Source organism: Callithrix jacchus, chromosome 19 (genome assembly GCF_049354715.1).
Source record: "Callithrix jacchus isolate 240 chromosome 19, calJac240_pri, whole genome shotgun sequence".
Classification (NCBI taxonomy): domain Eukaryota; kingdom Metazoa; phylum Chordata; class Mammalia; order Primates; family Cebidae; genus Callithrix; species Callithrix jacchus.
Window position 1 is genome coordinate 6,399,182 of NC_133520.1, and position 23,855 is coordinate 6,423,036.

The window sequence follows — 23,855 nt, forward strand, 5'->3', positions numbered from 1 at the left end:
ACTCTCTGGTGCAAAATCTCCCTGCCCCTCACCTGGTCAATTCATGCTGATACTTGAACACTTAGCTCCAGGGTTGTTTCTCTGGGAAGCATTCTTCCTGCCTCCCTGCACCTCCTTAGGAGCTCTCTCAGGACCCTGTGCCCATCTCTGTAATTAAGGTAAACTTACTGCATTATATTTATTTGCTTATGTCTATTTCTATTACTACATTGTGAGCTCCTTTTGTCAGAGACTCTGCTGCTTTCATTTTTAATTCATAGCACTTAGCCGTGTTTGCTTGACAGGTAGTCAGTTACTTGACAATCACTGAATGATTTATAAATGAGTGAAATAATAAATGAATAAATACTTGCCAATGTTTCTGTCAAATCTATGGTTCTACTCCTGCATTTTCTGTAGTTAAGTAAAAATTCCCTTTAATTCACTAGACATGGCAAGCCCAATAGATATTAATTCTATCCCCCTTTTCAAGTTATCAAATGCAAGACAGATTCTTCCTATCCTATTACTTCTACATGATGCCTCAAGCCTCGCACACTTTGTCCAAGGGCCAATCTTAGCTCTTTCCCAGTCAGTGACATTGTCGTATTATAAATTCGGCAGGAGCAGAGATATCTGATTGATTTCTGTCACTTATCAGCACGTTCATTCATCCGAGTTTGCTGTGGTATCATCATGAAGCTAGTATAGACTGAATCAGAGGAAGTGCTTTTTAAAAATTCCACTCACTGCTCCCTTAGGGCTTCTCTATGCTGCCAGAGTAGAATAATATATTTAGAAGAAGAAAGAAAAACAGCTCATTACTCTTTATTCATATTCCTATTTCTTCTTTTACTTAGGAGCCCCATTGCATTAAAGGTATGCATATTCAGACAGATTTGAAAATGAGACATTAAGTAGTCCTGTATGAAGTAGCACAAGGAGAAAACAAGACTGGTTCTGGAAGTCATTTCTGTTCCCCTTCTTCTGCATCCACGCATCACCTGAATGACAGAGATGTACATATTTGCTGTTCCATCTGCTGCAGGGCCCGCACACACAGCAGCTCAACCTGTGGAGGCTGTTGGGCCATGCTGATACTGATCAACCACATGCTTCTGTCCACTTTCCTTTTGTCATTACAGATTACAGTTAGAAATATACCTTCTGGCCATGGGTTTGGATAGACAGTAACAAATAAATAGTAATGATGACAATTTACTCTTTTAGGGCATTTGTATTTTTCACCAGCCTTTCCCATTTATTCTCATAGTTTCTTTTATTCTTACATTTGTGGAAATATGATCATTTTGGATTTATTGATAAAGCTATGAAATTAAAAAATTCAACTTAAAGTAATTCAAACTTAAAGTTGTTGGAACTTTACATTCTTAACACTTTTTCCATTTTAGTTTGAAGAAAAAATTGACTATGTTTACTTTTTTTTTTTGAGATAGGGTATCAATCTTTTGCCCAGGCTGGAGTGCAGTGGCATGATCAGGCTCACTGCAACCTAGATGCTCCCTCCTCAGCCTCCTGAGTAGCTGGGAATACAGATGTGCATCATCAAGCCTGGCTGATTTTTGTATTTTTTGGAAAGACTGGATTTCACCATGTTGCCCCGGCTGGTCTCAAACTCTTGAGCTTAAGTAATCCTACCATGTTGGCCTCCCAAAGTGCTGAGATTACAGGTGTGTGCCAATACACCCAGTGGGAACTTTAAATTTTCCTGAGCCTTGAGGGCAGGGTAGCTATACCATCTGAGTCATGTGGCTTGCGGCTGCAACTTCTGCTTTTTTCTTTTCTTTTTTCTCTAAATAATTAAGACCAAACAGTGCCAGAGCCAAGACACCCACTGAGATCACTACCCCTTCTCAGGGAGTTATAGAGTAAACCACCTTGGAATGTAGCAATTTTAACCAATTATATTGCTGTGGCATATGCACTAATCTTGCATGGAAAATGTTGTAATCCTGCTAAGATTTCTATTTAAGTGAAACCTTCTCCACTTTGGAATGCTGACCCCATTTATTTGATTTTGGTGTCTTGGGTGGCCATCCTCAGGCTTTACAGTTAAATAAACTATATTTAATTATATTTTCTGAATTTCATGATTGAAGGCTGACAAAGCTGTGGCAGGAAATGCAAAATCTCCCAAGGTTACTTAGCAGGTCACCCGTGGACTGGAAGTAGAACACCTTTTTCTAGTTCTCATTTAGTTACTGGATAAGAAGGAGCCAAGATGGAAGGAGCCAGATGGCAAATTGTTGAACAGGGTTTGCAGAACCTTTGTGCCATGTGTTAGTAGGTGTACCAGGGGCAAATATATGACAAATATATTCAGTATGTTGGCCAGGAAGGGTCAAAGCAGAACTCGAGTCCGACTGTTCAGGTTTGAATTTTAGGTCTTCCACTTGCTAATTGTGCATAATGAACAAGTTACTTAAACTCTCTGAAACTTAGTTTCCTCCTTTGTAGATGGAGAAAATTGTAATAACTATTTCATGTGCTTGATTTGAGACTTAGATGAATTAATATATAAAGAGCTTAAAGTTATATCTTAAAGTGATAAGAATTACTCAATAAATGTTAACTCCTATTATTATTCAACTCCAAATTCCTCTGTGAAGACCTCTCTCATTACAGCAATGAATCTGTGTTGCTCTCTTTCTTCTGTGGACCATGGTTATAAAGAACTTTTTTAAATGACACAACTTAGCCATCAGAATATACTGGCTAATACTCTAAAAATCATTAAAGCTATGTTTGTTTCCCTAATTATGTTGCAAACTCTGGAGACTGACTCTATGCTGTATACATCTTCTGAATCAATGCCAAGCCCTTAATTAATATTTGGGTGAATGACTTTTGGATAAAATGGCTTACATTATGCTATTTTTTTTTCCAAAATTGTTTTTTAAACAAACATCTGGTGAGGTGTGGTAGCTCAAGCCTGTAATCTGAGAGCTTTGGGAAACCAAGGTGGGAGGATTGCTTGAGGTCCGGAGTTCAACACCAGCCTGAGAAACCTAACAAGACCCCATCTTTACACACACACACACACACACACACACACACACACACACACAAAATTAAAGTCAGCCAGGCATGGTGGTTCATGCCTGTAGTCCTTGCTATTTGTGAGGCTGAGGTAGGAAGATCACTTGAGCCAGGGATTGTGAGCTGCAGTAGATGATTTCCAGACTAGGCAACAGAGTAGGACTCTGTTCTTAAAACAACAAAAACAAACATAAAATCTGTCTGGCATATTTGATTTTAATATGTTTTTTGCAAATTACCTTATTTACATTTTTTGATACTGTGTAGCTGAAAACATTCTATTATACCCATTTCACCGATGACATATGAGCAGTTGAACATCCACATGACAAACATATTAAGTATATTGGCCAGAATTTGAACCCAGGTCTTCTGGCTCCAAAATTATGTTTCCTTCTTTTTTTTAAAACCGTACTTGAAGTGTCTGGTTAAGTCAGACTGAACCAAACGTCTGATAGTCATTTGCTTTATAAATTTCCTTTTTTGTTTCCTCATTTGGAGATCTCTGTTTAGGGAATTAAAGCAGGCTCATTCGGAAGGGCTAGAAACCAGGATTCCAATTAAAGGGTGATATACATAGGATTGGAATACATCAGCCATGCCCTCTCGGGCCTCTGGGTCAAGGCCGGACTGCCCAGCGGGACTGGTGGCAAGCATTTTCTTTCTTTCTGGCCATACCTACAAGGCAGTTGAGATTTTAGTAGCATAGCCAAGCAAGGAATAATTATTTAGTGACCTGAAAATATAAAAACCTGGGAAAACAAACAAAATTTTATGACAATTTCAAAACGCTTATTAGAGTAGAGGAATATTTCCTAATTGGGAAAATCCTTCTGAATTGCAGACATTAACTGTGCAGATACTGCATTAAAGTAAAATAAACATCTAAGCTTAGCTTAGTTTTCTATGCCTAAGAAAGAGGGTCACCAGTATTCCTTCCGATCTTCATATTTGGAATATCCTGGAGTGACAATTAGGGACAGGCCCTCCGTACCATGATCTTGTAGTTTGATTCAGCAGCATGAAGCTCTCCAGGCTAAACTTCTTTTCAGAGAGTTTATTTTCTTCACCATAGTCAAAAACTCAACAGCAGAATGTGAAGAGATGGCAGGTATTCAAAGAGAGATTAATAAGTGGACTATTTTCAAATGAGAAGCAACGTATAGAAAAGCCACAGGGGAAGTAACAGAGGGTGGAGGGTGTGTTTTGAGGCCTGGAAGGATAAAAGAGGAGCGGTTACTGGAACTCAGAGACATAATTAGGTAGCAAGAGCAACCTGATCAGAGCAGGATGCTTCCATATTGAGAATCAGCCAGGACTCTGCAGGGAAGGGAGGCCAGGGGTACACTGACCCGTCTTTGTCTTCCTCTCTCCCATTTCATAACAGTGTTCCACATTGGCTGGACCAACTGGGAGCCAAAGGCCATCTGATGCCATCCGTACAGGTCAGCCTCCAGGGCACAAGGCAGGGGGGAGGGATAAACAGAGATGGAGAGCGGGTGGTGGTGAGGACAAATGAAAGACAGGAGGCCTAACATCAGTGAGTCTTTATCAGGAATGAACTTTTTTCTGGATAAATTGTTCTTTTTTTAATGCAGCACAAGGCTCTAAGCAGTCAACAGTTTCATATTCTACTTGGATGTGTTTCCTGGGTATGCAGCGGGATCCTTGACTTGCAGTTCATTCTGGGATAATGCCTCTTTCTTAGAGTTGGAGGAAGAAAAGAGTGTGCAAAGGACTAAAATTTCTGTCCCTAAGGTGTTCATCTCTAAGAAGTCCTTGGGGTGAGATTGGAGGGCGGGGGTCATAAACCTGGAAGAATAAGAGAAGAAAGTGATGCCTCTCTTGTGGTCGGATGAAGGGCTTCATTGCTTGCTTCCCTTTGGAAGCATACACGTTGTCTAAAGCACCTATGCTGCCCAGCCTGGCTTTTCTAAATTCTCCATCTTCTTCTCTTTGTTTTCTGACCTGTGTTCTCTACCCACATTGGCTGCTGGAACACAAGCTTAGCATGAGCTGCTGGGCTTCTTGCTAAGTTCCTAGAAGCTGCAACTCTCTCGTTGTGTGCTACTCCGGTCATTGTCTGCAAGGTATTTATGCTCTCTTGTTTCTACCATGCAGAAAAAATGGTGCTTGTCTCCTCCTCTGAGGTGTGTATGGAAAGAGCAGGTCCCCAGCGCTAGGGGAGAGAGAGCTGTGGAATAGGGTGCGTGGTTCTGCTTACCCGTGGTAGTTAAGGGTGACTAACAGACTTTCCAACAAAATGTCTTTGGAACGTGAGGTTCCTCTTTTGTTATCTCTTTCAAAAGTGTTCAGATTAATTCACTGTTATGGCCTTTTGGGCTTGGAGTTTTTTTTTTTTTTGTGGAAACATTTTAAATTATAGGTTAATTTTTAAAAGTTGATATATAATTAGTCAAATTTTCTTTTTGTCTTTGTGTATATTTTTATAAGTCAAATTTATTCAAGGGATTTATCTGTTTCTTTTTTTTGCATAAAGTTGTTTGTAATATCTTTTTAAATAAATTTTTCCTAATATTTGCTCTTAAATTTCTTTTCTTTTTCTGGCTCACCTGTTTTTTGATAGTTTTCATTCATTTTATTTTTGTAATTGATGTAGATATTTTGAGGTACCAATTTCCACTGACCCCTACTTTAATGCATCCACAGACTGAGATGTAATGTTTTTATCATCATGTTTCAGAAATTTTGTAATTACAATTTGTATTTCCTTTTTTTTGTTTGTTTTCGTTTTTGTTTTTTTTAAGGGGGTCTCACTCTGTCGCCAGGCTGGAATGCAGTGGTGTGATCTCAGCTCACTGCAACCTGTGCCTTCTGGGGTTCAAGCGATTCTCCTGCCTCAGTCTTCTAAGTAGCTGGGATTATAGGTGCCTGCCTGGATAATTTTTGTATTTTAGTAGAGACAATGTTTCACCATGTTGGCCAGGCTGGTCTTGAACCTGACCTCAAGTGATCCTCCCACCTCAGCCTCCCAAAGTGCTGGGATTACAGGTGTGAGCCACCATCCTCAGCTCTATTTCCCTTTTGCCCAAGAGCTAGAAAGTCTTTAAATTTCTAAGTTCAAGGACTGTTTATCTTTCTTTGTTTCCATTCTTTATCTTTTTGGCATTGTAATCAAAGAGTTCTACTGTATGGAACCTACTGGTGTTTTTTTTTGAACTGAGGTATATGATCAATTTTCATTCAATGTGCACTTGAGAAAAAGGTATATTCTCTACTGTCGGGATGTAGTGTTTGATACATACCTAAAAGATCCACTTTACGTTCTTTAGCTAGTTTACAACTTTACCTTTTTGGTCTACTTAACCAATGTTGTTTGAGAATGATATGTCAAGTGTTCTATTAGTAGTATGTTTCTGCTTATTTCTCCTTGCATTTTATAAAAGTGTTTGCCAGGTTATTTGGTGCCTAGATATTTGTAACTGTTATATTTTTAATGTAGTGTAAACAAAAAATAGAATTTTAAGCCCCCCAACCTTCTGAATAGATGTCTCCCCTTGGCCAAGGGCATTTCAAAGTTAATCTGAAAAACGAGTTCAGGCCATGAGGAAAAGTAGGGGGCAGTCGGACATACCTCATTACCATTAACATTAACACAGACCTTAAGACTGATAGAACAGACTCTTTAAGTCTGTTAAGAAATATTTACAACCTATTCTCTCTGAAGCCTGCTACATGGAGGCTTCCTCTGCATAATAAAAGCTTGGTCTCCACAACCCCTTATCATAACCCAGACTTTCCTTTTTATTGATACCAGATTTTTAACTGCCAATCAGAAAATCTTTAAATCTACCTATGACCCGGAAGCCCCTGCTTCGAGTTGTCCTGCCTTTCCCAACCAAAGCAATGTACATCTTAACATGTATTGATTGATGTCTTATGTCTCCCTAAAATGTGTAAAACCAAGCCATACCCCAGCAACATGTGTACATGTCAGGACCTCCTGAGGCTGTGTCAAGGGTGCATCTCTGACCTTGGCAAAATAAACGAAATTGGTTGCGAGTTGCCTCAGATAATTTTTCGTTCACAGGAGAATGTGGCTTTTAATAGTAAAATGTCCTCCTTTGTCTCCCTGAATGCTTTTTGTCTTGATGTCTACTTGGTAACAGCACTGTGACCTCTGCTTTCTTTTACTTGGTACATTTTTGCTATCCCTTTACTCTTAATCTTTTTGAATTATTCATTTTAACTGTATCTCGTATATATGGCATAGAGTTAGGTTTTGCTTTATATACCAATTTTTAAATCATTTTTATTAACAGATAATTTAAGCATATTCACAGTTTTTGATATGATTATAATGTTTAGTCTCAATTCCATCCTATTATTTTATTTTATTTTTGAGACAGAGTCTTGCTCTGCTGCCCAGGCTGGAGTGCAGTGGCACGATCTCAGCTCACTGCAAGCTCTGCCTCCCTGGTTCAAGTGATTCTCCTGCTTCTCAGCCTCTTGAGTAGCTGGGATTACAGGGGCATGCCCCTGGGCCTGGCTAATTTATTTTTTAGAGATGGGGTTTCACCCTGTTGGCCAGGCTGTCTCGAATTCCTGATCTCAGGTGATCTACCTGCCTCAGGCTCCCAAAGAGCTGGGATTGCAGGCATGAGCCACCATGCCTGGCCCACCCTACTATTTTAAATTGAGATTATCATGTTCACTATCCTAAATTTACTAGCTTTTCCCCTCTCTATTTGGTATACACTCTTTGGCTTTTAAAATTTTGTTTTGGTAGTTAAGAAAATTTATATTTTTATTCTAAGTAGTTACCTTTGTATTAATACATTTTATTTATGTTCAATCCCTTTTATTTTTACTTATGTTTTATCATCTTCAGTTTTAAATGGTGCCCTTTGACTCCCATCTATTATCTGTACATAATAGGTAATGATTTGGTTCTATTTTCCATTTTGTCCCTCTTTTTTGTTTTAGTTTCTTTTTATAAAGTCTTCATTTTTTTTTGAGACAGGGTCTCACTCTGTGGGCCAGGCTGGAGGACAGTGGCACAATCATGGCTCACTGCAGCCTTGACTACCTCACACTCAGGTGATCTTCCTACCTCAGTCTCTCATGTAGCTGAGACTATAGGCACATACCACCTGCCTGGCTAATTTATCTTAGTAGAGAGGGGATTTCATCATGTTGCCAAGGCTGGGCTCAAACTCCTGAGCTCAAGCAACATGCCACCTTAGCCTTACAAAGTGCTGGGATTACACATATGAGCCACCAGGGCTGGCCCGCTTTGTCCCTTTTGCTCCCACTTTTCAGTTGTACTCTTTTGACTTGTCAGAATATATGATATTTATGTATGATGACTTAGCCCATAACCCACTCTTGTTTTGTTCTTCTAGAATTGACTTGACTATGTGGGCTCTTTTTTAGTTCCATATGAGGTTTAAGGTGTTTTTTTTCCAGTTCTGTGAAGATAGTCATTGGTAGCTGGATGGGGATAGCATTGAATCTATAAATTACTTTGGGCAGTATGGCCATTTTCATGATACTTATTCTTCCTAACCATGAGCATGGAATGTTTTTCCATTCGTTTGTGTCCTCTCTTATTTCCTTGAGCAGGGGTTTGTAGTTCTCCTTGAAGAGGTCCTTTACATCCCTTGTTAGTTGTATTCCTAGGTATTTTATTCTCTTTGTAGCAATAGTGAATGGGAGCTCACTCATGATTTGGCTCCCTGTTTGTCTGTTACTGGTGTATAGGAATGTGTGTGACTTCTGCATATTGGTTTTGTATCCTGAGACTTTGCTGAAGTGGTTTATCAGCTTAAGGAGATTTTGGGCTGAGATGATGGGGTCTTCTAAATATACAATCATGTTATCTGCAAATAGAGACAATTTGACTTCCTCTTTTCCTAATTGAATATCCTTTATTTCTTTTTATTGCCTGACTGCCCTGGCCAGAACTTCTAATACAATGTTGAATAGGAGTGGTGAGAGAGGGCATCCTTGTCTTGTGCCAGTTTTCAAAGGTTATGCTTCCAGTTTTTGCCCTTTCAGGATGATATTGGCTGTGGGTTTGTCATAAATATCTCTTGTTTGGATAGTTTGAGATATGTTCCATCAATACCTCTATGCAAATAAACCAGTAAATCTAGAAGAAATGGATAAATGACACTTACACCATCCCAAGACTAAACCAGGAAGAAGTCAAATCCCTGAATACACCAATAACAAGGTCTGAAATCGAGGCAGCAATTAATAGCTTACCAACCCAAAAAAGTCCAGGACCTGACAGGTTCACAGCTGAATTTCTGCCAGAGGTACAAAGAGGAGCTGGTCCCATTCCCTCTGAAACTATTCTAAACAATAGAAAAAGAGAGAATCCTATGCAACAATCTTGCATGTTCTTCACATGTACCCCAAAACCTAAAATGCAATAAAAAAAAAAGGAAACCCACAGGGTGTGACCTACTATTAGAAGAGAAAGAAAAGGAAACAAAATTTGTATATCTTTCTAGAGAAAAAAGAAGAGACTCATAATTTAAGAAACTCAAGGCCAGGTGCAGTGGCTCACGCCTGTAATACCAGCACATTGGTAGGCTGGAGTCCAGGAGTCCAGAAGATCGAGACCAGCTTTGGCAACATGGCAAAACCCTGTCTCTACAAAAAATACAAAAATTAGCCAGGCACATTGTTATGCAATGTCGGAGGATCACTTGAGGCCGGGAGGTACAGGTTGCACTGAGCTGAGGTTACGCCACTGCACTACAGCCTGGGCTAAAGAGCCAGACCCTGTCTCACACAACAATGACAGCAACACACTCTCAAAATAAACACTGATCTTGAGAACAAAAGGAAAAGAGGGAATCCTCCCTAACTCATTTTATGAGACCAACATCATCCTGATACAAAAACCTGGCAGAGACACAACTAAAAAATAAAATTTCAGGCCCATATCTGTGATGAACATTGATGCGAAAAGCCTCAGTAAAATACTGGCAAACTGAATCCAACAGCACCTCAAAAAGCTTGTCCGTCACAACCAAGTAGGTTTCATCCCTGGGATGCAAGGCTGGTTCAACATATGCAAATCTATAAATGTGATCCATCACATAAACAGAACCAAAGACAAAAACCACATGATTATCTCAACAGACGAAGAGAAGGCCTTTGACAAAAGTCTGTGTAATTTTTATAAACGTGTAATTATCAGACTGTGTTGAAGTGTCTTTCTCTAAGTGATCACTTTGATGTGTTACGTTGGATGATGAATTTTGGTTTGGTTCCAGTCGCAGGCAGTTTGGAAGCCTCCTTTGGATTGTGCATCACTGTGCAGGTTAGTGTGAGTCATAGCATCTCCAGCTGAAGGGCTTGCAGACTGCAGAAGAAGTGCATGTTGGCCGGGCGCGGTGGCTCACGCCTGTAATCCCAGCACTTTGGGAGGCCGAGGCGGGTGGATCACGAGGTCAAGAGATCGACAGCACCCTGGTCAACATGGTGCAACCCCGTCTCTACTAAAAATACAGAAAATTAGCTGGGCATGGTGGTGCATGCCTGTAATCCCAGCTACTCAGGAGGCTGAGGCAGGAGAATTGCCTGAACCCAGGAGGGTTCAGGTCGCGCCATTGCACTCCAGCCTGGGTAACAAGAGCAAAACTCCGTCTCAAAAAAAAAAAAAAAAAGAAGTGCATGTTGGCACACACCTGCACCATTATTTCAATACAAGGTGGAAAAGTAAACTCAGGAAGAATGCTATGGGAGGCCTGTGGAAGCAGAAATTGCTCGCCTTGTGCTGGTATCATCTCAGGTACAACGCCGTGTGCAGGTCAGAGTTTGATTATTTTGGGTGAAGATCATGATGTTGATGAAGCCGATAGCAAAATATTAATTAGTTTTTCTCATGAGGCTGAATCTTACACACAAAGAATAGGCTAATGTGGGCCACATGATGAGTTTTGACCACCTGAGGTCTTGAACTTCTGTGCTTCCGAGTCACTGGCTGATTTCATAAGTCCCATCTGCCTAAGGAGTATCTTTGCTTCCCAGGTTGCAATCCCAGGCAGGCCTTGACACAGCTAGAAAATCTGCTGACTGCAATCCGTGAGTCAACCAGCTGTTCTTAAAGAAAGCTGACTGTTTACGTGCCCTCCTGGTCAAGTCAGACTCAGTGTTGAAGAATAAGTGGTTCATTCAATAATAGCTGAGCTGCTCTCTCTCTCTCTCTTTTTTTTTTTTACAAATCCAAAGGAGAAATTAAAGCAATACAACATTTTTGCCAGTTACGTTCTGATTTGAAAAGATGAATCATCCTCATGTTTGTACTCAAAACATCTAATTAGGTGCAAGGTGATTTGCAGACTAATTTTGTACAGGAATCGCCTTTGACAGCAGATCAACGTGAGTACATGTGTTTGTTCTGGGGAAGAGGAAAATGGCACACATTTTGTTAGGAAAAAACTTGAGTTCTACTTCTCAAATGTGTTATTGTAATGTTTTACATAAGTCGCAAGGAAGCTAACAAACAAAATTTCCATTAACTCTTTGAGAAAACCTCAGTAATAGCCTAAAAACAGCCACTTACATTCCTTGTAATCAGTTTCAAATTGGGTGAGATTGCAGTTTTAAGCACATCTGAAAATCCTTATTTCTTGAGTTTCTTCCTCTCTATCTGGAGTTTGAAGGCGGGCAAGGAGAATGGAAGGGAATGTAGAGGAAGCAGGGGCAGTGTCAAGGACACAAAATGACCTGGAGGAGCCTGGGTCACTCACTGCTTTAGTTAGCTTTGGTGGCAGGGGGTGGATGCAGAATAAAAGTTTCTGCACACAAGAGTCACCTTCAATAGTGATATTTTCAGTGCAAGTTAGGGATAGGACTGAGTGGTCAGAGATTTCATGGAATGTTAGATAAAAATGAATGTGAATAAAATTATTTCTGTACATCTTTCTTATGAGAAAGTGAATATCATTGGCCAATTTAAAAAATATTGAATGCTTTTTTTAGTGAGGGACCAGAACTAGTTAGATGCTAGATGTAACTAGCTTAAGCCTAAGTTGTTAACTCCATCTGAGGGTGTCATCTGGATTGTGACAAGTCACAGAAACACGTTCAAAGAGAATTATGCCGAGTTTTTGTTAACTCTTTTGCTCCATTTGTTTCAGGGGACTGTGCTCAATAAGGAAAGAGGCATGTTTTACAATGGTTCTCTTTCATACTTCCTCTCATTTGTTAACCATTTCCATAGATGTATGAGTTCTGTGAATTAGCCTTTTAAAAATTATACATGCCCCAAATTGCTGTCTTATGTTACTGTTGTGATTATTATTTTAATCCACTATTTCTGCTTTCTTCACTCTTGCCTTGCTTGCCCCCAGTTACCTTCGTCCATACCATTTTGTTATCCACGGGAAGCTTTCTGAGGTTACTAAGCACTGTGACCTGACCTTACTCCATGTCTAACTAGCTTCAAGTCTAAGTTGTTAACTCCAGCCTAAGGGTGTCTTCTGAAGGGTATGAAATCCACAGCATTTTCTAAGCTGTCATAAAATGTGACTCAGCCATCCCCCAAAACAGCCAATTTATAAACCCTTAAAGTAGTTAAGAATGCACATTGACCCTCAAAAATGGATGAAAATAGAACCAGCAGCAAAATAAAACCTACTCCTAGGACTTGTGTGGGCTTTTTTCCTCTTTCTTTCAAAAAATAGCTGTATCTATTTCCAGGATCTAAAATTTGGAGAGTTGGGTTCATGCAGTACAAGTTGCCATCTCCCACAGAATACAGGGCATGGGGCAAGTAGCTGGCACTTATTCCAGAGGTGAAGCTTGCTCAGTGCAGCAGCACTACCCAAGTTTTATGTAAGAATTCCATAGAGGCCTTACCTACATGTAGAAGTCCCCAGAACTTCCTGTGAGGATCACTCAGTTGGCATTTTCCCTGATGCTCCTTGCCATTTTCTCTTATAGGAACCATTGGCCCAGGGATTAAGTGGATGAGGCTGTTAAGGTCAGTTATATTTCTTAATGCCTAATGACCCTTTGGCTGAAATGGCCACAAGCGGGGTCCCCTTTGGATTTAAAAAATCCAAAGCATTCTCCAGCTGGAACCTTCAGAGCTTCATAGTTTGGGATTTTTAAAAATCACTTCTCTCTTTCATTAGCAGAGGTAATTGGAGTTGACCAGAGAGCCACAAGAGGTTGTTTTTCTGGCCTTGAGCCATCCTGACTCCTTCCATCATCAAATTAATCATTGTTCACCAGGCAATTGTTTAAATGGCAGAGAACATTTAGAACCTGGAGCAGATAGCCTGGGAGAAAGGTTGAAATACAGAGAAAAGAAAAAGAATTGAGATAGCTGGGTCTATTCAGGTCAGAATCATTACATGGCTCTTAAGAGACAAGTACTGATGGACCTGGTCAGAGGGAGCTGAAAGAGCAGAGGAGAAGGTCAGGAGAAGGCAGAGCAAGGGCAGGCCCAGGACTGCGACAGCCCCAGAGCTGCAAATGCAGGTGTTTGGTCAGTGGTGTCAATTATTTTAAATCGTAAATTGGAATTTTTTGTGTTGTTGTTACCATGATTGCCTTTGGGTGACTGGGAAATTGTGTGTGGCTAGGATTATAAAAACCAAGATCAACATTTTTCAGAATATCTTCAAGGAACAATAATTCAGTGGGAAGCTATGGGCATTAAGAGAGAGAAAAAACATTTGTTAGTCAACGAATTTTGGGAAATTCTGGCTTAAATAAAGTTAAACACCTATGTGTTTCTCAAGCCTCCAAAATGTATTTATGCAGTATAAATCCACGAGGGGGGTATAAGATGCAGGGTTCTCCCAACTTCTCTGAGCATAAAATTATAATGGACCATCTCATACAATTAGTCTTCTCGGGAACAAATTTTGGGGATGTTAGACTGGTGCATGCGCTAGTGAGCTGGAAGTCAAGCACCCAGATCTGATCTTTGGTGCAGAAAGGGCTAAAGAAGGGCACAAAAATGAATGCTTACTGATGTCAGGACTCTTCCCAAATCTGGGCCTGGCACCGATACTAAAAGAAAACATAAAAGCTACAAGAGGACCTCAGTGATACAGTATACGAAGTCATCAACTGTTCTCTCTGCACGAGAAAAGAGAGACTAAATTTTAAGTCCTGCCTTTAGGAATTCTGTGAGGGGTAGGATTTCGGTCCACTTGTTTGAAGATGATTTATTAATAGGTTTCTGGGAGACATTTTGGGAGACTGTGGAGAACTCGATGCATTTGTGGGTGGAGAGAAGGAGGTAGAAATGTTCATTGTGTAGGTATTCTAAGTCTCAAAGGGGTATTCATTTCATCAGGAATGCTACTGGTCCAGGGGTCACTGGAGTGGAAGCTGAGGGGGATCCTGGTGTGGTGAGCTTGTTTCCTTAATCAGGAGGATATAACTGACTAGAATAAATTATTAAATGTCTCTCTCTCTCTTTTTATCCATGGTTCCTGGTTCATAACTCCCATCATGCTTGTTACAGTCTTTTGTTACAAGGCTGGGGTGCTTTAGGCCTCAGAAAACAAAACCTTTCTCCCTGACCTTCTCTTGTCCCCCTTTCACCTACCTGATGCAGGACTCCAATCTCGCTGTGAATCATAAGACCCTCATTCCAGATAGGGTCCTCCCCCAAACTCTGGAGGAAAGATGGCTGCACAGAAAGACCAAGAAGAATCTGAACAGACAGCTCTTGCTGGGCTTAGATCTTACATGTTTTGTCCAATCACATCTTGACATGGTTGACCATGCTTCAGTCATGGACAACCAATCAAGTCTCCATAAAAGGCCCAGAGGACAGGGTTTGAGGAGCTTCCCAATAACTGAACCCTTCAAGGTTCCTGAAGGATGGTTTACCCAGGGAGGACATGGAAGCTCTGCACCCCTTCTCTCATACCTTGCCCCATGCATCTCTTCATCTGTATCCTTTGTAATGCCTTACAGATTGGTAAACACAAGTAAGTGTTTCCCGGAGCTCTGTGAGCCGCACCACTAAATTAACCGAACCCAAAGAGATAGTCCTGGGAACCCCAACTTGAAGCTGGTCAGCCAAAAGTTTCAGAACGCCAGACTCATGACTGATGTCTGAGAGTTGGGGGAGCAGTCTTGGGGACTGAGCCCTCAACCTGTTGGGGTTGGGTCTGACACTAACTCCAAGAAGATGGTGTCAGAATTGAATTAGAGGACACCCAGCTGGTGCTGGCATGTAGGAGGAAATCCCCACACATTTGGTCATGGAAGTCTTCTGTGTTAATTGTTGTGAGCAGAGGAAAAACAGAGTTTTTCTCTGAAATATAAGTGACAGATTGAGCCAATGAATGCCTTGGAGAATGAGATGTAACAGGTACAAAAGCAGGAGGTGTGAATGTGCTTGGCAGGATAAGGTAAGTGCTTTGACCACAATGACAACATAAAATGCACCAGATCTCAGTGGCTTCATGCAATTAAAGTTTATCTTTTGTTTGTTTGTAGAGGAGCCGAGTGGGCGTTTCTAAGTATGGGGACTTCTGCTCCACTTAATTATTTGGGAACCAAGTTGAGGAGAGTTCTACTTCTACCAGTGGGTCCCAAATTTGTGATGGGGATCATCTTAAGTCCAGTATAAAGAGGGCATAGAGAGTGGGTACTTGTATTGCATGAGTGGTTTTGGAGAGTAGGCCTGAGGATAGCATGTCTCATTCCACAAATATGCCATTGTTCAGAACTCATACACATTACAAAGGATTGGCATTTACCATGCACTCTTGTGCTCGGAGTAAGAGGCAAAGCAGGAACACTAGCAAGGATGAGCATTCTCTGCCATAGCACATTTGAGTCACCTCAGGAAGGTCAGTTTGGGTGGGACATGGAAAATGAGGTGACAGTTGTAAAAAATGGTTCTTGATGGGATTAAATAAAATGATACAACCCGGGAGAATAAGTGCTGGTGTATTTCAATAAATCCAAATGCATTTGATCTTAAGTCACTGTATTTTATGTACTGCTAATAAAGAAAAATTTCTTGAAATTAAGCAATGTTACACATTTTATCATTTAGTTTTTAAACTGAAAGGATTCTTTTAGACTTATACATGTTTTTAAAAACATATCAGTGTTGTATATCCCATAGAAAATATATACAAAACAGACTGGTTAATGCATTCCGATAACTGAAGAAAGACAAGATTCATACATTTAAAAAGGAGAGCTTTATTTCTCATGAGAATTGCAGCCTGCAGGGTGGTCATTCTGACAGGCTGGGAAGTGTAGCCTCTGGTCAGAATCCTGGAAGGAGACTTGAGGAAGAAGGCAGCAACTTATGCTGAATGGAGTGGCCAAATATACATATTGAATATGCTATAGGAGGAGCTATGAATATTTATGAAAGGAGAAACATGCACATGGACAATTGAGCTTCCTGACTCTCTACGGGACCATTGTTCAACAAATGGTGGTGGTAGCATGATTCAAAGGTGGAGATTTTGGCCTGATGTCAAAACGTGAAGTGGAAGACATGAAAACCCTTGCTACAGTCTCCAAAGACTGGCCAGAATGGTGATGCCACTCCATGAATCGCGATCTCTTATCAGGAAGAAATGCTGGTTGGGTGTTTTGTTGAAACTGCAAAAGGGAGGGAAAGCATCAGGCAGTTGGTTAATATCAGGCTGGAGCAGTATTTCCAGAGGACTGGTTTTGTTTAGCCCCAGAGAAAAAGGCCTAATGGCCATTAGGCCATTGATGAACGGGGTATTAGTAGGTGTGTCTGAACACCTATCCCCCTGAGAATTCAGTTTTTGAGGTTTCCTGGGTCCCCTTGGCCAATAGCGGGGGTCCATGAAGTCAGTTGTGGGGATAAGAATTGTACTGATATTTCTCAGTTCCTAAAACTTATTCAAACAGAGAATCTGATTTTTCGGAATACTTTTCAGTTTGGTCATCAATGTCTATATTTTTCCACTCACGTTTGCCCTTTGGGCTCTCAAGAGCTTTCAAATAAGTGTTCTTCACCGTGTCTCTTGGATTTTTCTTAGGGCTACTGAGACCTTTTCCACATGTTTTGATACATGCATTTTCTTGATCTTCTAGAAAATGGCAACCAGGAATCAAACTTTCTTGAGGTGATCCTTGGATGCTGTATGGACTGAAATGCTTCGTTTCCAGTTGTTCAGACAAGCCCCAGGAATAGCACTCAAGTTCATGGGCATCCAGGAAACGACAGTCTGCCATGACAACCAGCCGTGGTTGTGAGACAACAGTTGATCATTGGACTGGCTTTAATGGTACATTTAAAGGGGTCATGGAATGGTTTGAGAGATGGGCATCTGTAAGTTAGCAATGGCATTGCTCTTAGGACATAAGAAGCCTCATGCCCACCTCTGTTATTTATTTCACAGATGGGCTTAATGGTACATTTAAAGGGGCCATGGAATGGTTTGAGAGACGGGCATCTATAAGTTAGCAATGGCATTGCTCTTAGGACATAAGAAGCCTCATGCCCACCTCTGTTATTTATTTCACAGACTTATTGAGATAAAGAGAACTCTTTGTTTCATCCCCTGCTCTCGCCAACCCACGTTAGTGCAGGTACTGGTTTCTTCTACGTGAAACCTCTCTCTGCCTAGAACTTAAGCCAAGCTGACTCAGGAGGCTGAGTATCATGCAGCTCTGATCCACCAGTCATATGGCATGGAAATTATTTTGTTGCTGTAGATTTCCGGCGGCCTAGGGTGAATCCTGGGTGTTGCAGTTCATGATGCTGCAGCCTTGACCTAAGCTGGAATGTGGATCCCTATTCTACAGGACTGGGCTGTGCTTGTTTCTTATGCAGTCTCAAGTTTCATATAAGGACCATGCTCTGCCCTGGACCTCAGCCCTACTCACTAGGATCTTACCATCTCTCCTGATGCTTGCCAGGATTCTTTTTTCCCACCTGAAAAGCAAACCGTTTTCTCATTTTCTTCCATGCAGCTGACATAATGGCCATCTCTGGAACTTCTGACCTTTGCATAGTCTTTGCATGGACATGAATGCCAGTTGAAGACATCTCTATATTGCCCAGTCCTGTGGAGAGTTTATATGGGAGTCCTTGCATTCCACAGCTCTTAATCTTCCAGTGGTACCCCACACTCATGACATCTGAAAGCCTGGGAAGGCTGGCATGGAAACTCAAGACCCACTGGGGATGAATGCAGATGAAGCAGTCTTCTGAGAATTTGGTACCTAAAGACGGTTCTGTCCCTGGACAAGAGCCACTAGAGGTTTTCAGAGAGTTCCAAAATCTTATTAAAATGAGTGAATGTCAAAATAGTCATGTTGTAAAGATCAGATGGGACTTCAGAGAGCCATTAGCTTCCATATTGAACGATTGGTGACCATTTAACTTCGTCTTATTTGAAGAATTGACAGCCACTGTAAGTGGATTGTTAAACTGTGTCACAGTTGGGAACTGTTAAGGTTAAATTATTAACAAGAAGCCATATCTGTAGAATGAACGAGGCTGTGAAGTGAGGTCTTCTGGAGTCTTTCATGACAATGGCCGATTTAATTCTTTTTCTTTCTTGCTTCCTCCTTAGATCATCATCTTAAATTAAAAATCTTGGGCTGGGCGCGGTGGCTCACGCCTGTAATCCCAGCACTTTGGGAGGCTGAGGCGGGTGGATCATGAGGTCAAGAGATCGAGACCATCCTGGTCAACATGGTGAAACCCCGTCTCTACTAAAAATACAAAAATTAGTGGGGCATGGTGGCACGTGCCTGTAATCCCAGCTACTCGGGAGGCTGAGGCAGGAGAATTGCCTGAACCCAGGAGGCGGAGGTTGCGGTGAGCCGAGATCGCGCCATTGCACTCCAGCCTGGGTAACAAGAGCGAAACTCCGTCTCAAAAAATAAATAAATAAATAGTCTTGGCTCTGTTTTTATTTTATTAGCTTTACATTTGTTTAACTTCAAATCACTCACAGGATTTCAGGAATAATTATGACCATTTGATTATGATTGCCATAGTTTTATGGAGCTTCTATAATTTTTCAGATTGTTCCTGATATCTTTGCACATTATCATATATGTGACCATCTTTTCTTAGATGTTTTATAAAGGTGTTTTAAGATAGTTTTGGGGGACACTTCATTTAACTGATGCCAAATACCCAACTAATTTATCCGGAATTGGACAACATGAATCTCAGGTGGGGAAATCATCCCAGCCCATTCTTCAGCAAGTCCACAGACTTGGGTTTGGAAGGTGGCTCGATCCAGGCTCAATTGCTGTCAGACCCAGAGCACAGTAGAAGTAGGAAACCACCACTGGGTTATCAATGGCAGTCTGTTTATCCTCCTTCACATCAGCGGCTCCGGTGTAAGATTTGACTTATGTATCTAAACATGGAGAGACAGTGTAGTCTTTCACAAATAAGGCAACTTCATTCGAGTCTAGATTTTTTTCATAAAGAAAGATTGGTAGACTAAAGGAAGGAGAGTAGTATTTCACTTCTTTTGAGGAGATTCCTTTCTCTGTCCTTTGGAGTGGCGGCATTGCCTCTTCTCATATTTGTTTTTTTCTTTTCTTCTCATTCTGTGGGAAAGAGCTTGAAGGCAGGTCCTTATAGCACCAGTCTACAAACATGAAGGAAGGGCTGGGCTCCTTACATGAGGAAAACACTGGGCTTGTCACATCTTCATTTTCAGACTGGAATCCTGGGGTACATTTGAACGTCAGCTCACTCCGAGGGGAGACATACTCCTGAAGGAAATGCAGAGGGCCAAGCTGAAGACAAGCCTTTGCCTAAAATCTGCCATGAGAGTTTAAGGTGTGGATGATGGGAAATTTGTAGAGGAGAGAAATGGATGGACACGGATCTTACGCAATAGGCATGCGTGTTAGGAAACCCACACTGTTGCTGGCTCTAACCAGCGTCTCTCTGAGCAGCACTGTCAGGACTATTTACTCAGATTTTGTACAGAGTTTGCAGAAATGAAAAACCTCTGTGAATCCCAAGTGTTATCTCTTTTCATCACGATATAGATATTTGGTGGAATAGTCCACAGATTAGACATTTTCACAAAATCGAAGTTTTGCTGACCTCTCCTGTTCTAAGGCATTTTTTTTGGTGGGGAAGCTAGGGGGAAGACGGGCCAAATTTTCATTCCACTGAGGTTCAATGGCTCATGACTTTTTTTGTTGCTATTAAAAGTTTTTTTGGTCACTTATCACCTGTCAATTTGTATATCATTCAGGCCTTCGTTCTGGTTCCATGTGCTTCAGGTTGATGTCAGTTCTCTGTTTTACACACAACCAGATTCCTACTTAGGATAGGAAGAATAAATAAAGCTACAGAGCAGGTCTCAGGAATCAGATCCCTTGAGCGAACTCCCCTCTTCAGAATGGAGCTCTCTTCCTCTCCCCAGTCCCAGCTGCAGCATCCTATGGATGGGAAAGGCTGATGTCATACAAACATCTGCAGGAAAAATGGTCACACTCCACAGTGCATGCCTCCTTTATTCAACAATGTGTAGTAATTATTTTCTTAATAAATATCTTCTATTTTCTATTCTCATAAGCAACACATGTTCATTAAGCTCTGCAAATCTCTGCATGGATGCTAGTAATACAAATGTGAATAGGACCGATTTCTTGCTCTTAATTGGCTTAATTCTGAGTGAAGAGACAGACAAGAAAACCAGTACTCACCACATGGTGTGGCAAGTGCAAGAATGCAGGTGTGCTCTGAGGCCAGCGCAGTGATAGTGGTGCTCCTTCAGTGACAGATCTGCTTGTTTTTCTTCAATATTGGAACATTTCAGCCATTTTTTGAATAATTTGTCTTCTTATAGCACATATGAATCTACTTCTATACCGTGTATTGGAGCTTCTTATTCTGTCCTCTGTGTTGGCTAACTTCTCATTTTTCATTTACTTACCTCTTTATCCTGCCCTCTACGGGATTTCCTTAAATACAGTCTTCAGTGCACCAAGCTACTCCATTATCTAAACATTAGGCAATTGTTTTTTCCTTCCCTTTAGAAATGTATTTTAATTCTGGTGTAAAGTTAATGGCTTTAAACAGGACTGTAGAATCTCTCTTTCCAAATGCCAATCCAATTGATCAAAACCCTAGTAAAAATAAGCTATACCTCAGGCTCAAGCGAACATTTCACCTGCAAGATTCTCTAAGAGTGGAGAACTCACCTAGGGAGTGACTGGACAAAGAGAGAAGTGAGGGTTGTTTTTTGACTCGAATGATGCCCAGGATTAAAGACCTACTTAGCTGAGAAGTATTGTAGGAAAAAACTTAAGACTTTGCTTTTAACAAAGGAAGACTCAGAAATGCCAAGATTCAGCCCCAGCTTCAGTGGCCACAACAGTGACTTCTCAACTAAGTTGACTAAGTCACTAACAGTGACTTCCTGCCCTGGATTGGTGCAGGAATTGGGAGATGTCATCACTAGGTGCAAAACATACTATTTGAGCCAGTTGAGAACATAAATCAACGGAGTTATTTTAATAGAAAGCAATAAGTAGCATCAGGAAGAGACCAGCACAACCTATTAGTAGCTAATTACAGGTTGGATTTGACCAACCAACATTTCATTATTAAATGTGCCAACCTATGTTGCCACTGAGTCTCCGGAACTGAACTGTCAACTATTATGAAGTCATTTAGGGCCAAGGATAAGAGCTTGCCCCACTCTCTGATTTTAAACTGAGGATCTCTTGCTTGGGAGATGAATGTGGGAACCTCCTAGTTAGGGAAAAGCTTTAGAACCTTAGTTGCATTTCTCTTTGATCCCCTTTTCTCGTATTGATTATCTTCTGGGATCGTTTTCCGTTATCGGAAGTAATTCATTATTTCCTTTTTAATAAAGAATAATAGATTTTTCAAAAACTCTGTTTTTGTTTATATTTGTAAAGGATTTTACTTTATTGTTTGTGAACATGATTCTGCTGGTTAAAAAATTGTACATTGGCAATTATTTTATCTCAATTCATTGAGGATATTATCCACTGTCTTCGGGATTCTCTTCTTCTTTGAGTGGTCTATTGTCAATCTTATTTTCAGCCTTTTTAGGCGACCCGCCCTTTCTCTCTGGCCTCTTTAACAGCCTTCACTTCGTCTTTGTTGTTTTTCAACTTTATTGTGATATACGTAGACATGGATTTGTTTTTATTTTTCCTGCCTGAAATATCTTGGGTTTTCAGTGCCTGTAGATTCATTTTGTCTATTGACTAAAATAGATAAAAATTTGTATTTTAAAATATTCCCTCATTATTATTTTTGTTCTTTTTGGGAAACTGATTAGATACGTGATATGCCTTTTTATGTAGTATCCATATGATATTGTGTGGCTGTGTCCCTACGTAAATCTCACCTTGAATTGTAATAATCTCCACATGTTAAGGATGGGGACCCGTAATGTTATCCTGGTGGTGAATAAGTCTCTTGATATCTGATGGTTTTATAAAGGGGAGCTCCTATGCACAAGCTCTCTTTCCTGCTGCCCTGTAAGATGTGACGTTGCTCCCCATTTGCCTTCCACCATGATTGTGAGGCCTCCCCAGCCATGTGGAACTGAGTCAATTAGACCTCTTTCCTTTATAATTACCCACTCTCAGGTATGGCTTTATTAGCAGCATGAGAACAGACTAATATACCATGTATCTTTTCTTTTATATTTTATTTTTTATTGCATTTTAGGTTTTGGGATACATGTGAAGAACATTCAAGATTGTTGCATAGGTACACACATGGCAGTGTGATTTGCTGCCTTCCTCCCCATCACCTATATCTGACATTTCTCCCTGTGCTGTCTCTTCCCAACTCCCCACCCCCTGCTGTCCCTCCCCTATTTCCCCCTGACAGAACCCAGTGTGTGATGCTCCCCTCCCTGTGTCCATGTGTTCTCATTGTTCAACACCCGCCTATGAGTGAGAACATGCGGTGTTTGATTTTCTGTTCTTGTGTCAGTTTGCTGAGAATGATGGTTTCTAGGTTCATCCATGTCCCTACAAAGGACACGAACTCATCGTTTTTGATGGCTGCATAATATTCCATGGTGTATATGTACTACATTTTTCCAGTCCAGTCTATCATTGATGGGCATTTGGGTTCGTTCCAGGTCTTTGCTATTGTAAACTGTGCTCCAATGAACATTCGTGTGCATGTGTCCTTATAGTAGAACGATTTATAGTCCTTTGGATATATACCCAGTAATGGGATTGCTGGGTCAAATGGAATTTCTATTTCTAAGGCCTTGAGGAATCGCCACACTGTCTTCCACAATGGTTGAACTAATTTACACTCCCACCAACAGTGTAAAAGTGTTCCTATTTCTCCACATCCTCTCCAGCATCTGTTGTCTCCATATTTTTTAATGATCGCCGTTCTAACTGGTGTGAGATGGTATCTCAATGTAGTTTTGATTTGCATTTCTCTAATGACCAGTGATGATGAGCATTTTTTCATATGTTTGTTGGCCTCATGTAAGTCTTCTTTTGTAAAGTGTCTCTTCATATCCTTCTCCCACTTTTGAATAGGCTTGTTTGTTTTTTTCTTGTAAATCTGTTTTAGTTCTTTGTAGATTCTGGATATCAGCCCTTTGTCAGATGGGAAGACTGCAAAAATTTTTTCCCATTCTGTTGGTTGCCGATTCACTCTAATGATTGTTTCTTTTGCTGTATACCATGTATCTTAATCTCTCTTTAGTATTTCCCATTTTCTGTTTGGCAGTGAGTACATTTAAAAATATATCTTGTTTTACTATGTTGTATTTCAGTTGTACCTAATCTGTTGAACTTTATTCTTTGATTTAAAAAAATCTATTTATTTGTTTTTTTATTGGAATGGATAATACATTCACATG

At 40.6% G+C, this 23,855-nt stretch overlaps 1 long non-coding RNA gene across 1 annotated transcript; it reads left to right on the forward strand.

Moving 5' to 3' along the window:
- Positions 1 to 4,400: 4,400 nt before the first annotated feature.
- LOC118149564 (uncharacterized) lies at positions 4,401 to 21,781 on the forward strand. Its single transcript, XR_013529596.1, has 3 exons — positions 4,401 to 4,484; positions 17,086 to 17,279; positions 17,968 to 21,781. It is a non-coding gene; the product is annotated as an uncharacterized LOC118149564 (long non-coding RNA).
- The last annotated feature ends 2,074 nt before the right edge of the window (positions 21,782 to 23,855 follow it).